Here is a 7,887-nt window from a genome sequence, read left to right as displayed (position 1 = left end):
AGGAGGAGCCCTGGATACCCTCACTCCAGGCCCAGCCCTGCTGCCCATTTGCTGGGTTAGTTGGGGCTAGCGGCCCTACCTCTCTGTGCCCAACTTTGCACCTTTCATCGAAGACAGTAGCTCCCATCTGATGCACACATTTGCTGTGTGGTCAGGGGAGGGGACTGTGTGCAGGTCCATGGTGAGGGGAGCTAAGATGCTCCAGCTTCTAGCTCATACTTTCTGGATTCCAAACCAGCTCTAGCACTCCTAATCATGTGACCTTTCGTCACTGCTAACGTCAGGTGGCATCTGTCAATAGGGCTGTCGAAGTGAGAGAGATAGGGCACAGAAAGAGCTTAGGATGGTGCCCAGCCCACAGCAAGTGTCAATAAACCAGAAAGCTCTCCTCTCAGGGGAGGACAGTGGCTAAACTTGGCAGCAGCAATTGTTCTGGTTTCAGATGGAAAAGGCAATTAATGACTACATGATTGGGAGCCCCAAAGAGAGGCTTTGGCCTTAAAATCATCTCCTACTGCCTGGCTGGTGTGGCTCAGTGGTTGAGAGTTGACCTATGAACCAGGAGGTCACTGTTCGATTCCTGGTCAGGGCACATGCCCGGGTGCGGGCTTGTTCCCCAGTAGGAGGTGTGCAGGAAGCAGCCAATCAATGATTCTCTTTCATCATTGATGTTTTGATCTCTCTCTCCCTTTCCCTTCCTCTCCCACTATTCCTCCTTGTAGGCATTGTCTCCAGAATTTAATTTCTTGACCCTGCACTGTCTTAGGGATATAGGGCAGGTAAGGTTCAGGGGTAGGCATGTGAGTCCTTTCACCAGATACTGAGAAGGCCCAGCCCCTGTAAATGAAGGCCCTGCACCCCCAGGGAGCTCAAAATGTTTCTCTTAGCAGCAGAAACAGTGACCTACCTTGAACCCTGAAAACAGCTCTGGATTGCTACTAAGCCATCCCCTTGGCCACATTCCCCCCATGGCCTGGGGTTCAGGTGGACAGAGCAAAGCTCCTCATCACGGAGACAGGGGTAATGGCTTCCGTGACCTGCAGCACCCAGCCCTCTTCTCAGAGCTCAGCCTGGCCCACCACAGGAAGCGGTCACTGCTTCTGGACCGTTCAGGGACGGTGACCCACGCTTGTCTTTGCCCAGCCCTGTTGGCATCAAAGAGGCCACATGCTCCCCAAAGGAGCATGTCACACTTCACAAAGGGACTGAGAACCCTGTCCCTTCCCTGGGGCACTGGGGAGCCTTGTGCAGATTAACACCAGGGCCTTCCCTGCAGCTGCCAGGACCTCTTGTTCACTCCAGTCCCAGCAGTGTGGTCCCTCCAGGCTCTGAGGGGCTGGGGTGCCTTTGTCCCCTGAAATCACCCCCCGGACAGTGTCATCCCAAGTACCCAGAGCTTCCCTTAATACTCTCTGGTGAATCCTTCATTTGGCAATTCGGTGAAACCTTTTTGGGAGCCTTTCAGCGTGGGCCACTCCTCAGAGCTTACTTTACTTTCGTGGGTTGCCTTTCTTCCCCCCCCCCCCCCCCCCCCCCCGCTCCCTTTGTTCCTCTTCATTCAGCAAACACTTCTGAGCACCTCCTCCAACCACAAGCTGGGGGAAGGGGATGCAGAGAGACAAACCAGGTGCAGTCCCTGCCCCCCAGGGCTTCACAATGGAATGAAGGAGGCGGCCCCTTGGCAGTTATAGGACCACAATGACAATTTCCTGATGAGATAACACCCCTCAGTGAGAACCAGGACTTCCAAGCCTCCTGATAGTCAACCTGCCTCATCCTGCTTTGCCGTCTTAGACCTGTCTCTAGGTTCCAGGGGTGACAGGACGCACTCTTTGCCCCTTTTGGGGGCTGCCTTAACTCGCGTTCTCTCATTGCATCCAGCAGGGGGCTGTGGTTGTCAGCAAAGTTAAGGAGACAGGGTTCTACTGGAAGGACTTTGGACGCTGCAGGCACCCTGGGAAGATGAGCGCACCTGGCCAGGAAAGGACAGGAGCCCAGCAGCTGAAGGGTCTGCAGCAGCAGGAACTGTACGCAGCCCCTGTGAGGCCGCAGCCAGAGTGAGTGCACTCGAGATCCCAGGGCCACATCCTGGCCCTGCGTGGGTGACATGTGCCCACCCCTGGCCAGGGGGAGGCAGGGCACTTTGACTGACAACACACTAAGATGGCCCCCCAATGGCAAGGAAGGTAATTCCTCCACGTTCACCAGGTGGCACTTAAGAATAAGGAAAAATAGCCCTTAAGTGGGTGGCAAGAAAATAGCAGTGACCACCACGGTCTCCCTTTTGTCGCCTCTGTGTTCAGTCCAGTGCTCCCTCTGTGTTCAGTCCAGTGCTCCCGGGCTACAAGCGTCAAGTCCAAACGCCTCAAGGTCCAGACTCCACCTCCGGGGCACACTGAGGAGCTCCCCATCCCCCCTCTTGTCCCAGGTTGTCTCGTGCCTGAGTGACTGCAGTCTGGATGTCCTTCCTCTACTTCTCCATGCAGAGAACGCCTGCCCACCCTGCAAGGCCCAGCTCAGTCGTGGCCCCTCCTAGAAGATCGCTCAGCCTGGCTCAGGCTCCTGTAGTGTGGAGTCTCATGTCTGCCTGAAGGCCACCTTCACTGCGCCAGAATTTATGGCTTATGCATTGTCGACCCCATGGCAGAGTCCCTCAGGGCCTCCCTGCTCCCATCCCCTCCTGTGCCCAACACGGGGCTGGCTGAGGTTCATGGAATTGTGCGGCTGCTGAGGGTTTTCAGAATCTGTGACTCAGCTATGCCTTAGGACCCTGGGTCCCCAGCCCCTGGCTTCCATCCTTCCATCTTAAACTGGCACCCTGTTAATGTCTCTGCTAAGCCTATAAACATTTTCTTAAATGACAAAAAAATAAAATCATAGGTTAAAAATCTTGAGCAATAAAACAGCAGATGACGTTGCGTGGGCAACTTCCCAGAGGACATGGAACACACGTCCCCTGAGTGAGTGGCCTTATAAGGACAGGTTCAGGAAGAGAGTGGGCAGGAGGCAGGGCCACCCGCCAGGAGGGGAATGTGGGGTGGGGATGGGTGCCCCACCGCTGGCCTGGGAGTGGAGCCAGCAGGGGTGCTAGCTAGGACGCAGTTCCACAGGGGAAGTTAGCAAAGCGCCACCTCCACAGGCCCTCGCTGGGCCGAAGCCTGCTGTCCTCCTTCACTGCCGTCGTCACCAGCACAGGCACTGACCTGCTCCCAGCCAGCTGCCGCGCTCACCCACACTGCCCAGCCTCGCACTGGGAACCTCCACCCCAGGACAGGCCACTTCTCATTCTTCTTCCCACCTTGCCCACTCCTGGGCCCAACTGGTAAGCAATAAAGGCTTGCTGGGTGGAAGAATGAGTAGTGAACGCTTCTTCAGTGGTAGTTTTGGCTCATCAACTGGGCTGAAGCACCTGGAACACAGGCACAGCATCTTCACAGAGGGACCAGTGCAGGCCTGAGTGCACGGTAGCAACTCAATAAAGGATTTGGTGGTTGAATGGGCCATGACTTTGAGTAGAGCCAAGTGATCAGTTCTTGCCCCACTCAGGGTCGCACTTGTCCCCAAAGTGAAGGCATGAACGCTCCTAAACTCCTCCAGAGAATGCCTGTCCCCTTGAGGACAGTGTGTGCGTGATGGAGAGGGCGGGAGAGAGATAGAGATGAGAGCGAGTTAGCTAGTTTCTGGAAGAGTCCTGGTTGTCAAAGTGTTTCTCTGACCCTGAGGAACAAAGCATATCTCGGAACAAAGCCCTGGCCCTTAGGATGTGAGGGTGAGGAGACGCGAACACAGGAGGTCCCTGTGCAGAGGAAGGGCTCTGGAAGCCTTCCCCGCCCCTCATTTGAAAAGGCTTTCAGAGCTCCCCAAACACCGCCTGGTGGCAAGTCTTACCTAGAGACAGCATGGATGGTCAGATGAGAGGAAGAGCTGGAGGGCCGCACCGTCCCTTCGCCAGCTTTTCCTAGGCCTAAAACCCCATCACTTATCAGCCATGTGATTCCAGAGTTAAGCCCTCTCCCTAAATCCTCTTAAAAGGCAAACAGTGCTCCCTGCAGGGGCCCACAAAAGAATTCTCTAATCACCAGAAAAGACAGGACAGGGCAGGTAGAGGTCAGACTGGGGAGAAGGACTGGGAGGAACGGGAGAAGGAAGGGGCCTGAGAGGGGGAAGGGTCTGGGAAGAGGAAGCTCCTGACTTCTCCACTTGATCTGAGGGTACACCCCCCTCCACCATCCCCAGAGTGGAAGGGTCAGGGCTGAGGGGAGGCTCTGGCAGCCGGGCAGCTGGCCCTTCTTCTGGTGCCGGGAGAATGTTGTCAGCTACAGGAGATGGACTCGAGTTGAAGCAAGAGCCCCAGAGGCTCCTAGCAGAGGGGAGACAGGATCGGAGCCAGCTGTGTCAGCTTGAGCCCAGGGAGTGTCCAGCCTTGCCTGAGACCCTGACCCCTGGGTAAAGCCTACGCCACAGTCATTCTGCTCCAAAATAGAAATGTCCCTTGTATAACAACATCCTCTAGATGACTGCCTGAAATTCTACCATTAGTCATGTTATTTTGGGTTAAGCATTGCCCCTCTGTGGTAGGCTGAAGAATGGTCCCCCAAAGATGTTCATGTCCTAATCCTTGGAATTATGTTACCTTACATGGTAAAGGGAGTTTGCAGATATGATTAAATTAGAGATTTTGTGATGGGAGATTATCCTAGATTATCAAGGTGGGCCCATCTTAATTACAAACCTCCTTATAACAAGGAGGCATAAGGATTAACTAATAGAAGGCAATGTGCACATTTCCCTGGGAAGGGAACACACAGAAAATGAGATTTCAGCCTGAAATAGTTTATGAGTTTATAGTATCAGCCCAGGTCTGACTTCAGAGTCTATACCAGCCTTGGGCAAACTACGGCCCACGGGCCGGATCCGGCTGTTCTATCCGGTTCTCTTGCTCTACGCCCCCCCCCCCCCCACCCCGCTCCTTTACTTTGAATTTATATTAGTTCACACAAACACTCCATCCATGCTTTTGTTCCGGCCCTCTGGTCCAGTTTAAGAACCCATTGTGGCCCTCGAGTCAAAAAGTTTGCCCACCCCTGGATTTAATTCACAATATTCTACCTCCTAAAAATATTTCCTCACTCTCTTCCTCATCGGTCAGGAGACCTTCTTCAACTTGCTGGCACTAGGCCTCTGAGGGATATAGGGGAGGAGACAGAGCATAAGGGACAGAAGTGAAACCAAGAATCAGGATATAACTTGCTTCATTCTGCATCTTTGGGCCAGGCCTTGGTTCAGCACCTGGAGCCTAGACTCTACCATACTCCTGGCCTCCTCTCCAAGGGTTATATGGATAGATAGATAGATAGATAGATAGATATAAATAATTTTGTTAATTCTCACTGGAGTATATTTTTCCATTGATTTTTATAGGGAGTAGAAGAGTAGAAGGGAGGGAGGGGAGGAGGGAGGAAGAGGAGCAGAGAGAGAGAGAGAAAACAGAGAGGGAAACATTGATGTGAGGTACATTGATTAGTTGCCTCCTGCACTCGCCCAGATGGAACCTGCAACCCAGGTTTGTGCCCTTGACTGGGAATCAAACTTGCGACCCTTCGGTGCATGGGCCAACATTCTAACCACAGAACAACACCAGCCAGGGCACCAAGGGTTACCTTGTCTAGATCCTGCCTTCAGGGAGCGGAGTGTGTCATTTGCTGCTATTTCAAGGAGCCACCAATACAGTCACCTGACCCTTAGGATTAGCTGTAGAGATTGTCCTTCACCAAGGTGGTACTCCCAGAATCCTCTGCTCCAGCCACCTTCTTAAACCCTCTGACCAGAGATGGGGAGAGGTTCTGCGAGGATTTCTCAGTTTGATTGTAAATGCTGATCTGTTCATCATAACAATGAAGAGGAGCATGATCAGAGTAAAAGTAGTACTGATTATAGAACAAGGCAGGGTATAAACATGGATAAGCTACTCAATACCATGCCACAAGCCTCCTGTGCACTATCCTGTTTAATCATCCCAGTTGGGAAGTTTCAATAGCCATGTTTTATGGGTAAGGAACTAAGACACAGAAAGGTTATGTGACTTTCTAAAGGTCACACAGCTAGTTCGTGATAGGACTGTAGTTTCAGCCAGTCTACTTCAGAGTCCATACGTTTAATTCACACTATTCTACCTCCTAAAAACATTTTAAACTAACGATGATGTCTTGATGTCTCATTTTTAAATCAAATAATAGCTTTCCATGGATAGGGAAGTTTGGGGCAGGTAGAGAAGAATGGGAGGAGTGTCATTGGGGAAGGACATGTCACATGTGTGAGGGGCCTGCCAACTGGTCACTATGAATCATGGGGACTTAATAAAGTGGCAGACTGAGGCCAGATTACCTTAATAAAAACAAAAATAGCTTTGGATTTAACATTTCATCTTAGAAATTTAACTTGAATTTTACTTTCTTTTCCAAGTGCAGTTTTATTTTTTATCAACTTTAGGACATTTGGCTGATTTTCTCAAAATAGTTTTACATTGCTACAAGTTATCTAATTCAAGTTTTAAGGCCCAAAAATATTTTTAATGTGATTTCAAGTTGGCAGGCATTGAGGCTTAGTGGAAAGCACCAGGGGCTGATGGGCCTCGGGAGACCTGGGTTGTAGTTCCAAACTTTCTGTTTAGACCTGTGTGGGCCTGCAGAAGTCCTAACTTCATGCTCAGACAAGGTGTCTGGGTTGAAGCCATGAGAAATGTGGAAGATTTTGCTTGTTGTTTTATAGGCCTCAGCTCTAGGTCCAACTGTGTTGCTGGGTGGATGAGTGAGAAATTTTTATTCTGTGGAAATTGCTGCAGGCCTCTGCACAGGACCAGCTGGGAAGGGCAGGAGCATCAATGTTTTGGCTTCTGACCTCTGCTTGCCGTAGTCACTGATCCTCTCAAGCCCCAGGGGCTTCCAGAAGGTAGGCCTGTAGTGACGGAAGACAACCCTGCTCCCAACTGGCCCATCCCCCACATGGAGGACAGACCGACATAGCACACAAACTGTCAGAGCAGAAGGGAGCCCAGATCAGCTGACCCTGAGGGACACACTAGCCCTGAGCCCATTACAATGAATAAGAATCCCCAGAGATATTGGCATAAATATAGACACATAGATCAATGGAACATAATAGAAAGCCCAGAAATCAACCCATACTGAGTGGCCAGATTATTATGATCTCTGAATGCATAATAATCTGGCCATTCAATGTATATCCTATATAATAAAATGCTAACATGCAAATTGTCCCCTCGACCAGGAGTTCGACCAGCAGGCAGGCCGGCCAACTGCCCATGTCTCCTCCCCCTGGCCAGGCTGGCCGGACCCCACCCATGCACGAATTCATGCACCGGGCCTCAGTATATATACACTGAGTGGCCAGATTATTATGCATTCAGAGATCATAATAATCTGGCCACTCAATGTATATGGTTAATTAATTTATGACAAAAGAGCCAAGAATATATGATGGCAAAAGGATAGTCTCTTCAAAAATGATGTTGGGAAAACTGGACAGACACATGCAAAAGAATGAAATTCTACCACTATCTTACACCATACACAAAAGTCAATTCAAAATGGGCTAAAGGCTTACATGTAAAGCCCAAACCATAAAGTTTCTAGAAAAAAAACAAAGGTAGTAAGTTCCTTGACATCTGGTCTTGGCAATATTTTTGATATGACACCAAAAGCAAAAGCAGCAAACAAGCAAATAAAAACCATACACATACACAGAAAGAACAAGTGGGACTACATCAAACTATAAAACTTCTACACAGCAAAGGAAACCATCAATAAAATAAAAAGGCAACAAGAGACAATATTTGCAAATCATATATCTGATAAGAGATTAAAATCC

Source organism: Plecotus auritus (genome assembly GCF_963455305.1).
Source record: "Plecotus auritus genome assembly, chromosome: 1".
Classification (NCBI taxonomy): domain Eukaryota; kingdom Metazoa; phylum Chordata; class Mammalia; order Chiroptera; family Vespertilionidae; genus Plecotus; species Plecotus auritus.
Note: the sequence above shows the minus strand (reverse complement) of the source record.